Source organism: Rhineura floridana, chromosome 20 (genome assembly GCF_030035675.1).
Source record: "Rhineura floridana isolate rRhiFlo1 chromosome 20, rRhiFlo1.hap2, whole genome shotgun sequence".
Classification (NCBI taxonomy): domain Eukaryota; kingdom Metazoa; phylum Chordata; class Lepidosauria; order Squamata; family Rhineuridae; genus Rhineura; species Rhineura floridana.
In genome coordinates this window covers 15,833,203-15,854,803 of record NC_084499.1, presented here as the reverse complement: position 1 = coordinate 15,854,803, position 21,601 = coordinate 15,833,203, and the positions used below count along the sequence as shown (strand labels likewise).

Genomic DNA, 21,601 nt, shown 5'->3' with positions numbered 1-21,601 from the left:
TGATTTTGGTTAATAAAACAATCCGTTTGCAAATATATTAAAAATGTGATTGTAGAATCCTTTCTTCCTCCTGCTTGCTCCTCCCCCTCCCCCTTTTCAAATTCCTGTCTTGGATCTCCAGAAATTAGCTAAGATGCTGCAAAGATTAAATGTGTAAACATACTCTGTAATTCCAAAAGGCTGTGGCAGTGAGCGTCTGTGAGCGCCAGGCTCCAGAAAATGGCAACCTGCCAATGGTAGGTGCGAGCTCTTGTTATATGGAAGGGTTTGCGTGCCTGTTCCCATTTCTTCTCGAAATGGCTTAATTGGTGTCAGCACCCCAGGGATAAAGGCCTCTAACACTGAAATCCACACGAATCACCCTGTCTCTGCTCAGTGTAGGGAAACTGGTAACAACTGGTGGTGAATGAGGAGTGAACGGCTCTGCAACAATACTCAATGATGTTTGGGATGACAGAAATTAATACGCACTTGCTTGAAGAAAGGCATGATTAATGGCAGTGAGCTAGAGAATGTTGTCCCTCTTTTAACTCCACTTTGATGGGGATTGAAAAGCAAAAGGCTGTTTTCGTTCTTTTTCAAAAGCAGAGGTCATCCAGAGTACATTTTAACCATTTTTCTCTGTTTTTTTAATTTCATAAATATTATGATAAGCATAGATTAGATAGGGCTCCCCCCCTCTCCCCTCATGAAAGCTTAAAAAGATTATATTACATATGTTTGTCCTTTTGCGATTAACAGAGGATTCCTAGACTGGCTTGTTCCTGTGGGCTCATTTCATCTTGCCTAACTGTAATTAGTATAATTAACAACTCTTCATTTTAAAAGTCTGTTTTGTAGTCCATCTTTCTTTGCTCACCATTTGATAAAGAAGCTTTCTCCTGCGAGAATGTCTGAAACCATGCAACTTGGTTTTGGATAATGAGTTCCTTTTGAGAAACTTTAAAACCAAGTACAGTATTGGCATTCTCCCCCACCTCCCTTTCTGCTGAGTGAGAGAGCTGACAGATCTTTAGGATCCGACAGGAAGACATAATTTAATGGAGTTCTGGAGATCAGGTTCTCATTAATAATCCATTTTGTCGTGCTTCTTGGCATTGTCAGGCTCATCGTTTTGTATTTTGTAAAGGGATAAAGGCAGAGGATGGCTCAAGGCACAGTATTGGGAGAGTTTGTTTTCCTTGGGGAAATGAGTGATTGAAAAAATGGGTCTTTTTTTCCTTGAGGGAGGGAGAATGGTGCTTTCTCACTTCTCATAGTATGTTTATGCATGCACTTAAACTATAATAAGCTATTTTAACAGCAGAACTGTACATTTAGTAAATAAGGTATTGGTGAGAGACCATCCCTGTCATTTGGAAGGGGGATTTAGGAATATAGGAAACTGACATATTCTAAGTCAGGCTGTCGGTCCATCTAGCTCAATATTGTCTACGCTGCCAGTCAGTGGCTCTCCAAGGTTTCAGATGGGGACATTCCCAGTCCTACCTGGAGATGTTGAAGACTGAACCTGGAACCTCATGCATGCAAACCAGGGTCTCTATCACAGAACTACGACCCTTCAACTGATTATGGTCCTTTTTGAATCTTGTATTAAGAGCAATGGCACAGAAATACTTTATTCGCTTCCCTAGAATGAAAGATTATGGTTGGGATCCAAATAATTACTTTAGGTATGCAAGGATTTAGATATGCCCAGTGGAATTTTTGAATTGTTTCTTTTTGAGCTGGGAACCCTTGCAACATATTGCAAATCGCTTCTGAAACTCTCCTCTGTTTCATAAGATTTTGTCACACTGTGTGAGTGGCTGCTGTTTGCGAAACACAAACCCCAAACCATACTTGTGTTAAGAAATACAAACCCCAAACCATACTGGAGGTATGGAACAACTTGAATGGTTCTTTAGATCCTGGCTTTTTTTTTTTAAAATCATCAGGAACTATCTCTATTTATCAGTTTCACATCAGTCAGCCCATTTGACCCATTTATTTATTTATTACGTGAATTTATATGACACTTTCCCATATAAATATGCTCAAAGTGGCTTACAATAACACAGAAATGCAAATACAACACAGAAATGCAAATGATGACATCAATAGCAATCAATTCAAAAACATAACAATAGTTTCAAATCATTTCAAAACATAACAATCCAACAATGACTCCAATTGATTACCTAAACATTATCACATCATAAAACATAAACATCATAAAACCAAGTTATCAATCAATTAAAACATATCAAATAACATAACATTTCAATATTAATAACATAACATTCCAATACAAAAGCATAAGAAAACAGTTTTTGACACTCTATCCATTGATGTTAGAGTCTCTGCTGATGGCTGCTGCTGTTATATGAAAACTCCTTGTTCAAAGGCAGACTAACTCCAGGTACCGGTTCCAGGTACAAGACAACTAAGAGGGTAATAAATTGGCCAGTACTTTAAAAGGAGAGGGAGGAACCACAGTCCGGGGAGGCATGCATGTTTTGCCTATACACCCAATTTCTTTCTGCAGGATTCTACTTTTCTTATTTAATCCCCCCCCCAAAAAAACCCTTCAGCTTTAGGGTTGCTTGTAGTGGTGGCATTTTCTTGTTTAAATAGCTTTCACATCTGATCTGTAGACAGGTTTTACTAGTGATTCAAAGGGCAGCTCTGGATGTTATGCAGGGACAGCTTCTGAAAAGCAAAACTTGCAACAAAAGAAGGCTTTGTGTGCAAGCATGTTCCTTTGGTTCATGACCCAAGTATTCTGAGACCACCATGACAGGAGACAGAGTATTTTTCCTCTTCTGAAATCTCAGACCTCTCCATCCAGTGTAAAGTCTTACCTTTCTTAGAACAAATGAATATTCGTGAACATATGACTGAACCCTTGTTTGGATGACTGGAAGTAAGTGTAGCCAACGCAAAGCAAGCCAACCTTATCTCAGAGAGGTGAGGTTTTTGTGGAGGCATGGCTGGTTTCACATTTTTAATGCTCATTTCAAAGAAAAGTAACATGATGCCATTCAGTTGTACTATCCCTGTATGTGAAGCATATCTTAAAGCAGTGATTCTCAAACGGTGTGCCGCGGCACACTGGTGCGCCGCAAGAGGTGACTAGGTGTGCCGCGAATATTATGAAAGTATATTTTAAAAATGAGAAGAAACCCATTTGTATAGAGATTTATTACATCCATGATCCATATCTATCTGTCTGTCTGTCTATCTGCGCCAGAAAATCTTTATATGTTTTACAGTGCGCCGCGAACCAAAAAAGTTTGAGAACCACTGGCTTAAACCATGCTGAATGGAAGTACAGTTTAAAGTGAGAAGCAGGGTGGATTTCTGCAGCCACGTTGAAGCTGTTATTATTTTTGAGGGGATGGTTTCATGGAAATGGCACTTGATTAGTCATCATGTGGCAGATGTTTGTTTTTTCTTGTTAGTGACTAGGCATTTATTCAGATTGTGAACCATTGTATGCATCTGGAATCAGGGGTTCTGAATTTGCCTTAAACATCTGGCGCATCTGAGAACCTGTCTTAAGAAGTAGAGAGAAATCACTGGGGGGGAGGGAGAAGAGATTTTGTGAATAAAGCTCTAGAAATCTTAGGAAGAATGAAAGATAAAGAGGGAAGACCAAACTCCGTAGGGGGAGAGGCAATAGGATTTTATGGATGAGCCAAGGATGGATGCTCCAACCATGCTGCCCTTGAATCTTGGTTTCTTCTACTGCAAAATGTCATAATTCTCCCCTGTTGGACCTTTCTGCTTTTGAGATGGTTGAAGAAGAGTGTGAGCCACCACTCCATTTCACTGAATTCTTTTTGCTTTGAAACAAATCTCAGTTTAAACTGATACCTTGTCCTGTCAGTTGAATGATTACAAATGCATATGATTTGATTTGGGTACTTGGTTTGGCATATGACTTGGTTTATTTTCCCCGAGGACTAGAAAACACAAGTGATGCTTGTTGTTGGATCATCTTCTGTTCTTGTATGCAAGCCTAACTTGGTTCTGTTGAGACAATCCTGATTTGGAGGATAACGAATGAATCGCAGAGGGCTTGTAAGACTGCACACTGTTTCGTTCTCTTGCCCTCCCATCATGCACATGGGGTCATTTGTTCTGAATGCATCCTTTGAGTTGCACAGAACTCTTCTATCGGGCAAAACCAGAAAGGTTGCTCCTTCTCTGCTGTCAAAGAGGAGGGCTACTTAGATTGCAGCCTAGTAGCAAAACTCTTTGGCACTGCAATCACATGGCACCCAGTGCTAGCAGCTATTAGGTTACAGGTTTGCAATGACTATAGCATTCTGTAATCCTTGCTCTAAACCATTTGTTTCTTTGCCTAATGTTTGTATTTCAATCTCATTCAACACTTATCATTGCAGAAAAAATGACTGAAAACTCACTGAGATTTGAAATCATCTTGCTGAGTGTATACCTTACCGGATAAAAGAATTCTGTATTGTTTAAAAACTTGCATTTTCCCTCCTGTGGAATGATAGCTCTAGCTCTCATAGAATAGTAGAGTTGAAAGGGGCCTATAAGGCCATCAAGTCCAACCCCCTGCTCAATGCAGGAATCCAAATCAAAGCATTCCCGACAGATGGCTGTCCAGCTGCCTCTTGAATGCCTCCAGTGTTGGAGAGCCCACTGCCTCTCTAGGTAATTGATTCCATTGTCACATGGCTCTAACAGGATGTTTTTCCTGATGTCCCATTGAAATCTGGCTTCCTGCAACTTGAGCCCATTATTCCATGTCCTGCACTCTGGGACGATCGAGAAGAGACCCCGGCCCTCCTCTGTGCGACAACCTTTCATGTACTTGAAGAGTGCTATCATATCTCCCCTCAGTCTTCTCTTCTCCAGGCTAAACACACCCAGTTCTTTCAGTCTCACCTGAAAGGCATCTATTGGCCTGTCATTTGACTCCTCCCCTCTCAGAATTGCCCCTACCTGCAGCCATTTCACCTGATATTTGGAACTGTTATGTGACCTTGTATAAAAGTTGGCATCTGAATTATTTTTTCTCTCTTCCCTCCCCATCCTCTTTCCTCTTTTGCATTGTCGTATTAGAATGTAAGCCTGTGGGCGGGGCTTGTGTGTTCTCATTTTTCTTCAGTGTTTAGGAATTTTATGTGCTTTTCCTAATGATCATCAGTGCCTTGACCTGTTGAGATGGTTGTGGTGCTCAGTGTTGCTATGTGCATACACCCTGTCCATGTTAGACTTGGGAAGGGCCTTGAATGATGCAGGAGTTGCGTACTGCAACTTTCGATGCTGGCGCAAGAGTCCTTATTTTTTGACCTGTCAGTGATTTCTGTAGCAGGTTGCAGAACTGACCTCTTGTGAACATGAAATGTATATAGGAAGTGCTCTGCGTGCCGTTCCCTTTGGAACGCTGTTGGTTCCATTCTCTGTATATGAATTGTCCCTTATACATAGGTGAATAACCCTTATTATAGCCCAAACTTCTACAAAAGCCTCATTTGCATAAAACATACACTGCTTTTCATGGCAAACTTCCCCCTATTTTGTAGCTCCTAAGAGGCACTTGGTTCTTCTGATGGACCAGTTTTAAAGCTGGGCTGAGAGATTGGCTCACTCACTTGTCTGATTTTGTGGCCCTTTATTCTGGAAAATGTAGATGGGTTTGCCGCCCCGAGGGATTCTATTTCTAGAACCTGAAGGATTTTTAAATTTTTGTCTTTTTATTAGATTTTTATCAAGCATAAAAATACTGAATACAAATGGAAACCAGATCTTAAAACCAGAAGGATTTTGAGTCTCAAATGAAAGGCTTGCTTGCTGCCTTCTGGCATATGAACAGTGGTTGAGAGCAGAGGGGAGAAGGGAACAGTTAAGGAAATGGGGTGGCAGAGGTGGACGGAAGGGAGGCTGGCCTTTATTAAGTAATAAATAAACCCATGTAGGTTCAGGCCTGGTGCTTTTACTGAGTTTAACATAAAGCTTTTTTTTTTTTTTTTTAATAAGAAATTGGTTGGAGGCTCTCACAGAGGGAAACCTTCTGTGGCAATTGTGAATCCCTCTGTCCAAAGAAGATCCTTCAGTGGCTTGTTTATTGTGGGCAATTCAGCCCAGATGGATTGTCATTTAATCTTGGGTCTCCTATTGTGTGCATTTGCTTTCTTATTGTGTTTATAGATTGCCTTTCTGCCATAGTATTCAAGGTGGTTTTACAATTCAGAATCCTAAAATAAAAGTTACCAAAGACAAAGGAAAGGGACAAGCCGTGTTGTCTGTAGTGGCCTGTTCAGGAGTTGATGCCATTCTCTTGCCCTCTCCTCCTCTCTGTGCTGGAGCACATAGATCTGTAAGTAGCTCATTGCATTTATTTATGGGTTACTTATGTCCTTGCTCCTCCTCAAAGCTTGGTGTGGTATGATACACATATTTGGAATGTAGCTGAACTTGTTCAGATTCATAACTCAACGTTACTCCCCCCCCTCCTCCTGCTTGTTGAAGCTGTAAAAAGTGTCATCTTCGTTAATGTAATCTTAAGCAAAACAGTAATAAAAAGTTTCCTGTTTCCTGCTATGAATGGCGAGTCCACAGGAACATGTGTCCAAATAGGGTTAATGTATCCAACAGTCAAATGGAAGGTCCTTGAATTCTTATGTTGTTTGTTTAAGGTATTTAGCCAGCGTGGTGTAGTGGTTAAGATGTTGGACTGCGACTGGGAGACCAGGGTTCGAATCCCCACACAGCCGTGAAGCTCCCTGGGTGACCTTGGGCCAGTCACTGCCTCTCAGCCTCAAAGGGAGGCAATGGTAAACCCCCTCTGAATACCGCTTACCATGAAAACCCTCTTCATAGGATAGCCATAAGTCGGGATCGACTTGAAGGCAGTCCATTTCCATTTTGCATTTAACAAAATGTATACACTGCTTGATGGTAAAAAGAAAACCTTTAAGCAGCTTGCAAAAAACATTACAATGATTGGTAAAACAGATTATAAACAAGTAAATAAAACATTTTTAAAACAATTAAAACAGCAACATACTACAAAGATTTAAACACATCAACATCTTAGGAAAAGGATCATCACTCAATCTCCTGTCTGTGATGCAAGGAAGATAATAATGGGAGACCTAAAGCGTAGCTCAATGTCACCCTTATGAGCCAGTGCGATGTAGTGGTTAAGGTGTTGGACTACGACCTGGGAGACCAGGATTCGAATCCTCACACAGCTGTGAAGCTCCCTGGGTGACCTTGGGCCAGTCACTGCCTCTCAGCCTCAGAGGGAGACAATGGTAAACCCCCTCTGAATACCGTTTACCATGAAAACCCTCTCCGTAGGCTCGCTATAAGTCGGAATCGACTTGAAGGCAGTCCATTGCCATTTTCATATATACGTTATGGCCATTCTACCCTGAGCACGCCCAATCTCGTCTGATCTCGGAAGCTAAGCAGGGTCAGGCCTGGTTAGCACTTGGATGGGAGTCCACCTGGGAATACCGGGTGCCGTAGGCTTAGAGGAAGACAATGGTGAACCCCCTCTAAATATCTCTTACCATGAAAACCCTATCCTTAGGGTCGCCGTAAGTCAGGATCGACTTGAAGGCTCTCCATTATAGTATATATCAGGCAGACCTTGCAGATTGGTTCACAAAGGGCCATTACAACAGTAAGCATCATTAAGCTTTATTAGTGTCCCAATTTTTTGAACAAAATATTTTTGAAAATAAAGGAGTGATGTAATGTAAATGTACTGCCTTCAAGTCGATTCCGACTTATGGCGACCCTATGAATAGAGTTTTCATGAGGCTGAGAGGCAGTGACTGGCCCAGGGTCACCCAGTGAGCTTCATGGCTATGTGGGGATTCGTAGTCCAACACCTTAACCGCTACACCACACTGGCTCTCACTAAAGGAGTGATGCATTTCACCAAATAAAAGCTATGGAAATGTCTACAGCAATAAGTGAATTTTGGTAACTGTTTCTATATTGCTACTTTCTATGTGATTTTTCAAATAACTCAGCAGCACTCATGAAGGATCAGCAGCTAATTTATGCTATGTTGTTACTATATATAAGATGCCAGTGTGGCTTAACTTTTTCAAAATTCCAAAATATGCAGATCATCAGCTCTCCATTCTCCATATTTCCCATATTTAACATGTCTGATCTACATATCCTGCATCTTACAAGGTATGAAGTATTACTGATGTAATGTTTTTTGAAGATTTCATGTAAAATTCATTGCAATTGAATGCTGTACGATGTTACCACCACTCCATTTCCAAATCTCTGATAATGCCATTCCTGAATCTTTCCCCCATTGTTTCTGATAAGTCAACATTCCTCTAGTTTCTGTCTGTGTTTTTATTACTGCACAGATCCTGTCTACTAAGTTTTTAACTGGATAGAGACAGGCAATTTCCCCCTGTGTGCTCATTCTCTAATTGAGCCATATTTTCATACATGCATATATAGCGCATTTAATTTGAAAACTTTGGAAAAGTCTATCTAGTACAACACACATCAGTCTTGCTGTAGTTGTTAAAAAAACAATATTTTCTACCCTGTATACAACTTTTAGTACACCTCAAACCTTTCTCATTCCGGTGAGAGTATCTAATACCTCTGTTTTATTTACTTGATCACTGTAGACATATGATGTAAGTGGCGATAACCCTGGGGTAATTTTATCCTGAATGTTGAGACGCTTTTTATAAACAAATAAACAAACCTAATACAATGTTTAAAGATAGATACAGGCCATTTTGTTCATGTCATTCTCAGGGCCACCTCAATCAGGAGGAAAATTGAGATGATAGTCTCAGGCACTGGTCAGCAAAATGGCCTCCCCAGGCCCCAGCTACCTTGTCTTGCTGCCAGCCAGAGCCTGCAGAAACTTTTCATGGGCAGTAGCTCGCATGCACACACTCACACACTTTAATCAGCTAATCAGTGCAATCTGCACAAATCTGCATTTGAGAAAATGCAGTAAAAATGCAGCAATAAATGTTAATAACACATATTAATAATATTTTGTTATTTATTATAAATTATTGTATTTAAAACAACTACATTTGCACAATAAATGAAAATGTTTAATTATGTAAGCTCATTGATTGAAGTGACAGGACATTGCAAGTCCTGTGAATGTTTATTAAGATGTAAGTTACGCTGTGTTTAGGATTGCAGCCTAAATGTTGTAGCCCTGATATAAATACCATTTGGGAACCCAAAAGCTAAGAACTGAGTCATGGCAGATGCAAAGAGGGCCTTCTGATATTACAGATTGTGAATGCGTTTGATAATGTTAGCAACTTTTACTGACTAAAAAGCAAGAGAGGGATATGTGTGTGTGTGTGTGTGTGTGTGTGAAACATAGGCAGGCAAGAGGGTTCTCTCCTGAAAATCTTTCACAGTTGTGCCAAGGCAAGGAAAGCAGCTCCGATGGAACATTTTCATAAACTATCATCAGTTATGCTGCAGCAGCTTCACAAATCAGAAATGATATCTTCAGGCACCGCTGTCAAGTGTTATTCAAATAATACCAGCCTCACATTTGAATAACAGCAGACATTTTGAATTAATTAATCAGATGAGATAGTTGAGGCCCTTTCTCATTAGTCTCTGGGTCAGGCATGGGAAGATATATGCGTCGGTGATGATACACTTGTCTTTAATAGTGATTTATGAAGATTTAGGATTGTGTGTGATTTGTCAAAAGGGTTCTGGGAAAAAAGGCTGGTGCATATTTCATTACCTAATCTGAGATTGATTTCATGATGCCAAGAGATATAACCCTATTGTTAGGCTATGTGGGAAAGTGCAGGCAGATGCAAGGCATCCTGGGATTTTTTTTTTTTTATTGGCTTATATTTGACTGTCAAGCAGGGCTGTAAACTTTTACTGCCAGTACTTAACAATTCATTCTTTAATTGTAGGCAAATTCTTGCGGGGGGGGGGGGAGTTAGAAGAGAGTAGTTTTCAGTGGTTATTTAGTTAAAAAGCATAGCAGTCCTGATAGCTGTGTCTCCGTGTAAATCGTGGACAAAAGGTTGGCAAATTTCATAGTTTAGTCATGGTAAAAATATAAAATTTCATGATTTGTTCTGTGTATGGATGTGAAAGTTGGACAATGAAAAAAGCGGATAAGAGAAAAATCAACTCATTTGAAAGGTGGTGTTGGAGGAGAGCTTTGCGCATACCATGGACTGCAAAAAAAGACAAATAATTGGGTGTTAGAACAAATTAAACCAGAACTGTCACTAGAAGCTAAAATGTATGCCCTCTCCCGATTCAGATATTGCAGAGAAATAGAGCTGGGTATCATCAGTGTTCTGCTGAACCGTACCTGTTCTTTTGAGAAAGGCGTCTTACAAATTTTACTAACAACATTTTTTCAGATGCCCACATAGGACATCTTGCTCCCACCTACTGACATGGAATGGAGATTATGTCAGCTTGGTTGGCTTTGTGGGTGTTTGAAAATACTGACTTCTCCATGGGACATACTGCAACAGCAACCTGCATCATGGGGAAAGTATCCAGTGAGCCTTCTAGAGAGATTTTCGGGGGAACAAGGCATAGGACCCAATCTGGAATCTCTATGGAACTCTGAGTTTAGGACTTCTCTAATGACTGGGTCATGTTTATCAGTCTCCTGAAGGAGAGCGCTGCCAGATCGACTGCACTGTACTTGCTACAGTTAAATGTCCTCCTGAACTGCCATGAATGATGTATAGCTGGAATAATGCAAGCCTTTGATATACAGAAGGCAGAAGTGGCTAACTGCCGCATACGAACCTTGCAATGTAGTTACACGTTGGCTGAAGGAAATGATAGCTCCTTTCATGGGCACAAGAGCAGACTGGAACAAATCCACCCTTGTTGACAAGATTTTGGAGGTCCTGAGAGATGAAATTCTGAATGAGTTGGCCCAAGATGACCCAGACCTGATCAGCATATACTTCAATATCTTGACTCTCCTGCTGGGAGCCATTCATGGTTACCTGTGCAAATCTCTGAGGGATGCATGCATGTGTCTGCAGAACAGAGTTTCTCTCCACAGAAAAGCATTGGCATCAGTGGCTGGGTTTTCATGTGTATTGTGATGAGGCCTGATATTTTGCTAGTATTTCCTGTACAAAGGTCTCCATCTTGGTAAAGAACAGAACTCCATTGGCTTTGCTGCTCTGAAGTTCACCATCAAAAGAGATGGTAACAGGGATTCCGTAAATGGTTTTCAGCTGACCCTACCATTGATCCTACAATGGCTGGCTCCTAGAGGCCATTGCCAGGGTAGACTCAGGGGCGTCTGTTTAATTAACCCCACTTCTTCCAACTAAGCATGAAATTCTGAGCAAGATTAAGGCTTTACCCATAGCCATCGTGGTGATTCATGGAAGACCCTTAAAACGAGGAGGTTGAAAGTAGGGCCTGTGGATAGAAGGAAACAGTTGGATTTTAATGTCATCGATCGCCCCATTTCCCATTTGTGCTAGGTATTCCTTCACATGACCCCTTGATCTTCTGGCACATATACTTTTGTATCAATTTACTGCAGTCAAAGTTGTTTGTCACAGGGAACAGCAACCATAGTGGCAGTGCCAGTCCTCTCAGCATGACCTTTGTTTCTTGGGGAAAGTATAGTGAATTCCAAGAGGTCTTGAGCCTTGTGGAAGCTGATAACGTACACCACATTGGCCATAAGTCTGTGATCGATCTGACCCCTGAGCCCCGGATACCTACAGGACAATTCAATTCCCTTTCTCAACCTGGACTTGGTTGCCCTCCAGAAATTTGTGAATAAGAATCTCAAGTGGAACTTCATCTACCCTTCTACCTCCCCAACAGCCAGACCAATGCTCTTTGTCAAAAGGAGTCTGAACTGCACCTGTGGGATGATTGTCAAGCTTTAAGTGCTGTTACCATCTAGAATTGCAATCGACTGTCATTTATCTCTGAGCATCTGTGGATGGCCACTGTATTTGTCACGCTGGACCTGGTATATATTAAAGAGGAAGATGAATGGAAGACAGCTTTTCAAACACGTTATGAGCACCCAAAATATGACATAATGCCCTTTGGACTCTGCAATGCTGAGCTATCTTTGAACATTTTATGAATGATATATATTACATGATACACCAGATTGGTTTATCATTAATTTGAATGATATGTCGATCTATTCTCAAATGCCCCAGCAACTCATAGAACATGTCAGGGAAGTCTTGATGCAGCTGTGGGATTATCATCTGTTTGCCAAGCCAGACAGCTGCTCATCTGATCCGACCACGGGGCCATATGGGTGATACCACTCCAGAGTATCTCGGCGGGCCTGTCCACTGAGCACTGTTGGACTGCCAAACAGCAAGAACATGGAAAGACCTTTGGACAAACAGTAAGAATGCTGTTTGTAGGCTTTCTTAATTAATATCTGTTTGTTAAGGCTTCTCTGGTTTTTCAGTGTTCCTCACAGAACTTTAGTAAAAAAAACTCATGTGCAACTGGCCTTTGATCAGCTGAAATTGAGCTTTACAGAGGTGTCAGTGCTGGTGCATGCCGGTCCACAACTTCATTTCATTTCATTTTGGATGCAAATGCTTCCGGTGTTGCTAGAGAAGACCTTGTCTTGGCAGCCAACAGCCACAGATTGTCCACATCTCTATGCTTATTCCTCTAGGAAACTGACTCCTGGAATTGCATAATATAGAAGGGACAACTGTACTAATAACCAAGGTAAAAATAGCCCTTAAGAAAAACCTGAACAACCAAAAAGTAGAGTAAAGTATATATTGCAATTAAATATCACATAGAAATGCACATTCTTCTATTACATCCTTAACAGGCCAGTTCTAATAAGTTAATGGAAAACAACCACATGTCAGAGGCAACCAAGTCATACATGTGTGCTGTCTTTGACTACTTATAAAAGAGGAGGATCAAACACTCCTTTTCAAACCTTTGTTATGGACAGGAGTCCAGAATAAACGAACAATATTAAATAATAGCCAGTTAAAATAATATGCACGTCCTCTTTTTAGGCCCCAAATCACAAAGCTGACCCGCTATTAAACTTGCCACTTAATTATTCTCCAGCGTAACTAGCAATGTAAACTTCTTCCAGTCAATTAGTATATCCTGCTCCCTCCATATGAAACATTGTTTCTCTCAAAGCCTCCAGTGGGTATGCATATACGCTCTTGTTTTTTTCTTTAGCCGTTAGAGAGTTTATATTGGGGCTGTATTGCCCTGTTCTTACCACTTTATGATTAAAAGCTCCTCATGAGTGGTCAGGCTCTGTAATGATCATTGTGCCATCGAGCAGTCAAAGTTTCACAGGTATGGAACGTATGCAGTCAGGCACTGCTGGAGCATTACATAAAGGTCTCAAAAAGAGAAAATATAGATTGTCAAGTAATGTCTTGAAGACCCTTTAAAAAAAATCCTTACAAGCCAATTCAACCCAGACAGAAGTACTTCCTCATATCATGTATAGTATCCTATATCTTGTAGAATTTATTGCCACTTGATGTGGCGAGACCTGTGAGCCTAGGAGGCTTTCAAAGGCGATTAGATAAATTCATGGAGGAAGAGAGGTCCATCAGCGGCTAGTGGCCATCGTGGCTATAGAGAACTTCCAAATTCAACTCATTTGAAATGTGGTGTTGGAGCTTTGCAGATACCATGGACTGCGAAAAAGACCAATAATTGGGTGTTAGAGCAAATTAAACCAGAACTGTCACTAGAAGCTAAAATGATGAAACTGAGGTTATCATACTTTGGACACATCATGAGAAGACATGATTCACTAGAAAAGATAATAATGCTGGGGAAAACAGAAGGAAGTAGAAAAAGAGGAAGGCCAAACAAGAGATGGATTGATTCCATCAAGGAAGCCACAGACCTGAACTTCCAAGATCTGAACAGGGTGGTTCATGACAGATGGTCTTGGCGGTCACTGATTCATAGGGTCGCCATAAGTCGTAATTGACTTGAAGACACATAACAACAACAAAGTTCAAAAGTAGTATGTCTCTAAAAGACCAGCTGCTGGGTGGACAACAGCAGGGGAGAGCTGTTGCCTTTACGCCCTACTGGTGGCTTCCCAGAAGTATCTGGTTGGCCAATGTGGAACACAGAATACTGGTGGATGGACCTTCTGATCTAGTTTAGCAGGGCTACTGTTATGTTGTCATAGGTAAGCTACTTAACCTCACCTCGACTTGGTATCTCCCCAGGGGCCTTACCTAGCTCTATGGATGCTTAAATGTTGGGATTATATTTTATTTTGGGTATAAAACCTTTGTCTTTGGTCGTTCTTCCCTTTTTTCTAAGAGGTTTCTGCTTCCTCCAGCATAGACTGAGCAGGTTACCACCAGCAATGATTCTATTAGTACCTCTTTCTTCTGAAGCACAGTTTTCTTCAGTTGGCTCTGGGGGGTTTGAAGGCCCTCCATTTCCCAGTTGCCACTCAAAACTGAAGTAATTTTATTTGTGAGTTACTAAATAGCTCTTGCTGTCCTTCTCTGTGGCCTCTATGAGCATAATAGCCTATTTCCGGTGTGACTTTCCTACACTTAAGGGTGCAGAGTGCAATGCCGTTTAAATGCAAACATATTACTTTATATTATGTGTGCGTTAATATATTATTAGTACTTGGGTTCATAACAAACAGTGGTCAGCCAGTGAGATGAAAAGGGACAGAGTTCATAGTAACACTCAGACAGCCTAGTAATTACCCAGACAGCTTGCAGTCAGAAAAGCCATTCAGATCTAGGATTATAACCTGTACCGATAGCAACCCTGCGAGGTGAAGATGAAGTAATTCTTAGTGCTTTTTAATTGGGAGATGCATTTCCAGCATTCCTGCCAACAATGAGAGCCAAAATCAAGACCATTGTAAAAATGAGTATGTTGATGTCCAGAATCTTCTATTATTATTATTATTATTATTATTATTATTATTATTATATCCCACCCTTCTTCCCAGCAGGAGCCCAGGGCGGCAAACAAAAGCACTAAAAACATTGAAACATCATAAAACTTTAAAATACATTAAAACAAAACATCTTCAAAAACGTTACTTAAAAAAGCTATCAAAACATCTAAGATTAAAAACATTTTACAAAAGAAAGTTTAAGAACGTATTAAAAAGCAATTCCAACACAGATGCAGACTGGGCTAGGCTCTAGTTAAAATGAAATGTCTCTTAACTCTTGCCAGTAGTAATCTTCCAGTTTTTAAGAATCCCTCTATTTTGTTTCTACTATTGCCTGTTCTTCCATCACAGACCTTTTTTTGCCTCAATCCATTTGGTAGCAGCATGTGTTTCCTAAGACATCCACCTAGCAAGTCTCATGGGAAGGCAGAGTGCTGTGGGCCAAGCAGTGGTAAAATAAGGCACTGCTATTTCCTGGCTAGCTGTAGGAGATGCCTGGTTCCTATCCTTTCACTTAGGAGCCCTACAGAAACAATGTGGACTAGTCTCAGTCTCTCCTTGCTTTTTCCTACCACCATTCCTTTGTTCTACCAGATGTACCTTTTTAATCAGGCTGCATTCCCCTCCCTGCCTTCCTCCTGTGCTTTTTCTATCAAACTGCCCTTCTCTGAGATGCATGCTTCATTGCTTCTCTGTTGAGAAAGGTGAGCTTTCCTTTTTGTTCAGAGTGCCTCACGCTAGCTCAAAAGCTTCTAACTGTAAATGTTTCCCTCTAGAGCAGTAGATGCCAACTCCCATTCATTAGGCAAAAATACATAATGAAAAGCATCCATCATTTTCTCTCTCATATAAATATAATAGAAATGAAAGGATCAGACAGAACTTAAAGGGTGTGAGGGGAACACTTTGAGAACATAGCATTGTCTTCTAAAATGTTTAGCTGAGGATTAAAGTTAATGGAGAGTAAAAAGCCCAACCTGCACATTTCAGAGCACGTTCCAGAGTCTGGGCTGGATATTAATAGAGATTACAAAGAAGGTGATGTTTTGCTCTTGGTAACTCACGATACGCTTTCTCTCTGAACTCCGTTCTTCCTGTGTGAGTTGGGGGAATACAGGGTCAGAAGATTCTGTTCGGATTTCTTTTCAGGTTGTTGTGTTCTTGTTTTTAATGAGTTTGTTTGTTACAGTTGGTTTTAATATTTTATTGTTGCAAGTTGCTTTGGGTTGCTTTGTGAGGAAAGTGACCAATAAACAATAATAATGTTACGCTCCTGAAATATCTTTTTTTACACTCTGGAACGAAAACAAAGCTTGGCAGGAGGTTTGTGGTCAATAAAGGATGCTAAATTTGGGGAGTTTCTTAAAGAACAGATTATTTTCGCTGTTGTTTTACCCTCTTCTGTGGTTCTCCCAATAGTGTTCAAAGCAAGGAAGCAAACACCATATGAGACCATCTCCCTGTTTTGAGCAAGAGTGGGGGTGGTAACAGTCGCCAGCCCAGACCCTCACTGAGTAGAATAAAGTCTAAACAAGATGGGCATCTGAATGTTAACTGGGGGTAAGGTAGAGCCAGGGTTGGTGCTGGTTCAGTCACTGAAATTTATAACAGCCTGATTAGAGATCCCAATTAGGTTGGCTTGTAATGCTCAGCTCTGTTAAGTAGAACATCATTCCTCCCCGCAGAAAAGTTACTTTTTACATTGGAATGTTGAGCAAGACAAAACGTGCATGGTTGGTGTTCAGCAACCAGGCAACTAGAGCTATCATTTTCTTGCTGCTTGCTCACCAATCAGCCTTTTGAGGCAAACATTTTCTCTCTTGGGGTCATTTCTCTTGTTTCTTCGCCAATATTGTATGTGGCTGATTTCCCTGTACAGTTCCAAACGTCTCTCATTATATGGGGGATTTCAGTCCATCAATTTATTGATCCGGTCAACAGGCATCACAGAAAACGTATACTTAGTTTAGATGCATTTGATAATTTTGTATCTTATTTTTGTAAGCAAATAGCTGTGAAAACATATTAGGCAGGCGCCATCTCTGCTATCTTTTTGGCGCCTTTTGAAGACTTTCCTCTTTCAACAAGCCTTTTAGGTTGAGACCTATCCCAGTCTGCGTCTGTGTTAGAATTGCTCAATATGTTTTTTAATAATGTTTCTAACCCTTTTTTAAAGTTTTTTTTTTAAAAAAATGCTGTTTTGTTTTAATGTATTTTAAGATCTGTTTTTATGATGTTTTAAAGTGTTTTTAGCGCTTCGTTTCCCGCCCTGGGCTCCTGCTGGGAGGAAGGGCGGGATACAAAGTAAATAATAAATAAATAAATAAATAAAACATGATTACATTACTGGGGATGTGGTTAAACTTCCAAGTACCTCTCTGCAGTGGCTGGTGTTGTGCAGTGGGTGCCGAAGAATCTTAACTGTCGCTCCCAGGGTCAATATGATGATGATCACATCCACGTCTGCCAATGTTACAAACCAGTAAAGAAGTCCTGGAAAAATGCAGCCATCCCTTTTTTTTTTAAAGAGGACTCATTAATATGAGCCAGTTTTGAATAAAGCTGTGAGGGACTTTGCCCATTACTGGTTGGAGCAGGCCAAAATTGGGAAGTCGCAGAGTCGGAGTAGCCAACATGGTTCCCCCAGATGTTGTTGGATTCATAGTTCTCAGCCATTTAGAGAGTACCGTTTTTCTTTTTTGTTTGTCAATTTTGGACATCGCTTCCAAAGCTGAGCCTGTTTCGTGATATTTTGTGGTGTTATTGAGACTGTTGCAGATTTTTTATTGGTATGTTCTGAATTGTTTTTACTATATTGTTTTGTTCTTGCTATGGAACCTGCTTTGAGGTCACCTGGTGATGAAAAGCGGCATACAAATATACTAAACAAATAATAATGAATAAATAAACCCCAGACTTCCCAGGTTGCAGAATTGCGATGGGCCTCAGCTGTTCAACCATTGGCATTAGCTTCCACAAGTGTGCAAGAGGAAATGGGTCTAGCCAATTTTGGAGCATACTAGGAGACTTTTTACTTGCCTGTCTAAAAAATACTCACACTGCTGTTCCTTGTAAAGTTCTCGTGCAATGTTGGTGAGTTGCCTTCTCCACCGTAAATCTGCTGCCTTCTCCACTGTGTACATATCCTAGCTGGGTAGATTAATGTCTGCAGACTGTATTAGACGCAATGAATCGCCAGTGTTCCAATGACATACAGTCCCAAATTTTAAATTGCCATGTAACTTGCCCTTATTATGTGACTATCCATAACCTAAAATATGAATGCCTTTCTCAAACTTAACTCCTCCTATTCATCTCCTTCTCATTTGTTTAGCAAAGAAGCCAACAAAAATTACATGACTCTCTAGAGAAAAGTAAAAAAAACACCATATTGTAATGCTCTGCATTTTATGCGCTAAGGAATTTTAAAGCACTAGTGGTAAAGTTTTTGAGATACGATGGGCTGTATTTCGCTGATGTCATAAAGGGGCAAGGCAGACAGGAAGAAGGGCTTAAGGAAGCAGGGGGAGAAGAAACAGCCATAAGAAACGCGGAACTGGATCTTGAAAAAGGAGCAGCCTTATCTCCTTTCCTCACAACGCTTTAGTTGCGGATCTCTAATTTTATTACACAGTTTTCTCCAATATCGCTTTACTTTAGCTATGCCATCCTGCCGACGTGTAGCACAATGAAGTAAATTGCGTGTCAGTCTCCCAACACCGAGCGGATTTGCTCGCTCTCCTCCTTTTCTGTTTCCCGTGAACACATGCAGCTCCTCAGAATGTTAGTCTGTAATGTTCTGTGTTTTGCCTTGTGCCTCGGATAAAGAGAGGAGATTGTCCTGCACACAGGGCTATTTACTGCAAACTGTTCTGGCTGGGCAGTTCCTGACTGTGCAGAGAGGAGGGAGCCATGGATGAGAGAGCTGGATTAACCCTGTGGGAAAAAGAGAGAAAAGCCTCAACAGAGACTCTCTTGCATTTGTTATGAACGTCGGAGAGTTACCTTGTGCAACATGGGGAATTCTCCAGGGTTGCTTCTTTGGATGCGGCTGGTGCTTTTTTGGGTTGGGTTTTTTGGAACGCAGAAGGACTTACTCATTGTGTTGAGTGGCCGATGATTCTTAAATCATACATCAGTGCTCCTGGCACTGCAAATCTGGGAATGGAAGAGTTTCTCCTCCCATTAATAATTGTTGTCCTGTTATTAAATACACAGGATATACAGAACCTTGTTTTCTCAGTCGGATTAGTGTACCCGTTCCATTCCTCTTACAAATGAGGGCCGTTGATCCCTGTTGTGAGGCTACGCAACAGATACCAGCGTTGTTCTGCTTCTTAGGATGGGCAGAGTTCTGCTTTGTTAAATCTCCCACAAAAAATGAGCTCGTTCACCCATCGGTGTGAGAATGGGAGAGCCTCTATTTCTTGACAGTGAATGTTTCCAGATGGACTACGACGCCTTTAGCAAAAGCAGTGCGATTTTCTGTGAGCCACCTTAGAAGAAGGGGGAGAGAGAGATCTGAGCAAGCCAGTGAGAGAAGGGAGGAGGAGCCGGCCTTTGGTTGCCTTCACCACCCTGGATCCCTATGGCCTTGCCCAGTTTCCTTAAAGGAACCGGTGACGGTTTGTTCTCCTGGTTTAGAACCACTGGTACAAGTGATTAACGTTGAATAGACTCTTATAAGATTAGACAAATTCATGGAGGACAGGGCTATCAATGGCTACTAGCAATGATGGCTGTGCTCTGCCACCCTAGTCAGAGGCAGCATGCTTCTGAAAACCAGTTGCCGGAAGCCTCAGGAGAGGAGAGTGTTCTTGCACTCGGGTCCTGCTTGCGGGCTTCCCCCAGGCACCTGGTTGGCCACTGTGAGAACAGGATGCTGGACTAGATGGGCCACTGGCCTGATCCAGCAGGCTGTTCTTATGTTCTTAATAATAGAGGAAATTGTCACAAACTGACCTGGAATCTTGACTCCTAAGGCAGACTGGGGTTATCAAGTGTGTAGAAAGCCACCTGTCACTCTAGTGTAGCATTGTGGTTAGCGCTGACCAGGAAGGCCCTGATGGAGACTTTGCCCCAGTCATGATAATACCAAGTGGCTCTGGGGACATTGTTTGGAGCAGGGCTGTGGAGTCGGTATGTCAAACCTTCGACTCTGACTCCGTCTCCTCTATTTTTCTACTCTCTGACTCCGACTCCTTCATAAATGGCAAATGTATATTATTTATTTATTTTGTTTTATTTATGTCCCGCCCTTCCTCCCAAGAGGAGCCCAGGGCGGCAAATAGAAACGCTAAAAACACTTTTAAGACATCATAAAAACAGACCTTAAAATACATTAAAACAAAACAAAAAAACTATTAATTTTATTTTGAAGCTGAAGTCGGAATTGTTACATTTCTACTGCCTCTGCCCAAAATTGCTTCCGGCTCCGACTCCACAGCCCTGGTTTGGAGACATACAGAATTCTCCCCCACTCTCCATTTTTATCCTTACAGTGTTCGTTAGCTTGAGATAGGGAGCCACTGGTCTTTGGTGATGTGCTGCAAGTGAGCTTCAAGGCTGAATACATATTTGAACCCAGATCTCCACAGTTCTAGCTGGCCCAACACTCTGACTGCTACGACCCATTGGTTCTCTCATTACTCTGTTGTAAAGATCACGAGATATGTCTGCAGTGCATTTTGGCAACTCGAGTGTCCTGTAGAAATAATAAATATGATGATGTGTGTGCTTGGAGGTGCTTTTTGTGTGACTTTGCAGAACTTTGAAGTTCTGAACTGATTCTGGGACTTCCCTGGCTTGCAATCAAAGTTGTGCCTGTAATAGCTGCTGCTATTATGTTGTTGCATTTGCTTGTGTACTCCTGAAAGCCCTCTGGTATGCTGGTCAAGCCTCTTTAATTTTCATTATGAATGAAGAGCAAAATGTGAAGGTTATCTCCTGGCAGTGCAACTGTGCTGTGTTATTTATTTTTTTTTGCATTTGGAAGCTCTGTTAGAGGTGTCAGGAGGTCCCATAACGAAACAAGGCAAATATGCACAGAGACGACTTGTTGGGGAAAGCAACTTTGATTCTAAAAAGGGTTGAGTTTGATATGGTTGGTTTTTCATCAGCTGGCCCTTGAAAAGAATTGCCTCACGTTTACTCAGCTCTCTTCCCCTCCTAAAGGGCGGGATCGAGTTTCCAAGTACCTGCACTACAAACCTAGTTAGTGCTGGGAAAGGTAGGACATGAAGCATCCGCCCCAGAAACAGAGCAGTTCCCTTAACAGAGCTGAACACGGGATGATTGATGACACATAAGGAAAAGGTCTGTGAAATGGAACATACAAAGCAGGCATGGGGAAACCTTTTTTCTGTTGGGGACCAGAGCTTGGAAAAGTTACTTTTTTTAAACTACAACTCCCATCAGCCCCAGCTAGCACTGGCCACTGGATTGGGCTGATGGGATTTGTAGTTCAAAAAAGTAACTTTTCCAAGCTCTGTTGGGGCCAACCAGAGCTTGGAAAAGTTACTTTTTTGAACTACAACTCCCATCAGCCCTAGCCAACATGGCCACTGGATTAGGCTGATGGGAGCTGTAGTTCAAAAAAGTAACTTTTCCAAGCTCTGGGGACAACATGCTGGTGCTGGACAGGGCCAAAGTAATGGTAGAGAGGAGAGCAAAAGGTGG

At 41.4% G+C, this 21,601-nt stretch overlaps 1 protein-coding gene and 1 pseudogene across 5 annotated transcripts in view; both read left to right on the top strand.

Moving 5' to 3' along the window:
• The window catches only part of PBX3 (PBX homeobox 3), a 248,011-nt gene that overhangs the window by 29,001 nt on the left and 197,409 nt on the right, over positions 1-21,601 (top strand). The gene's annotated exons all lie outside the window — the stretch shown is intronic.
• LOC133374092 (5S ribosomal RNA) lies at positions 7,379-7,497 on the top strand (annotated as a pseudogene).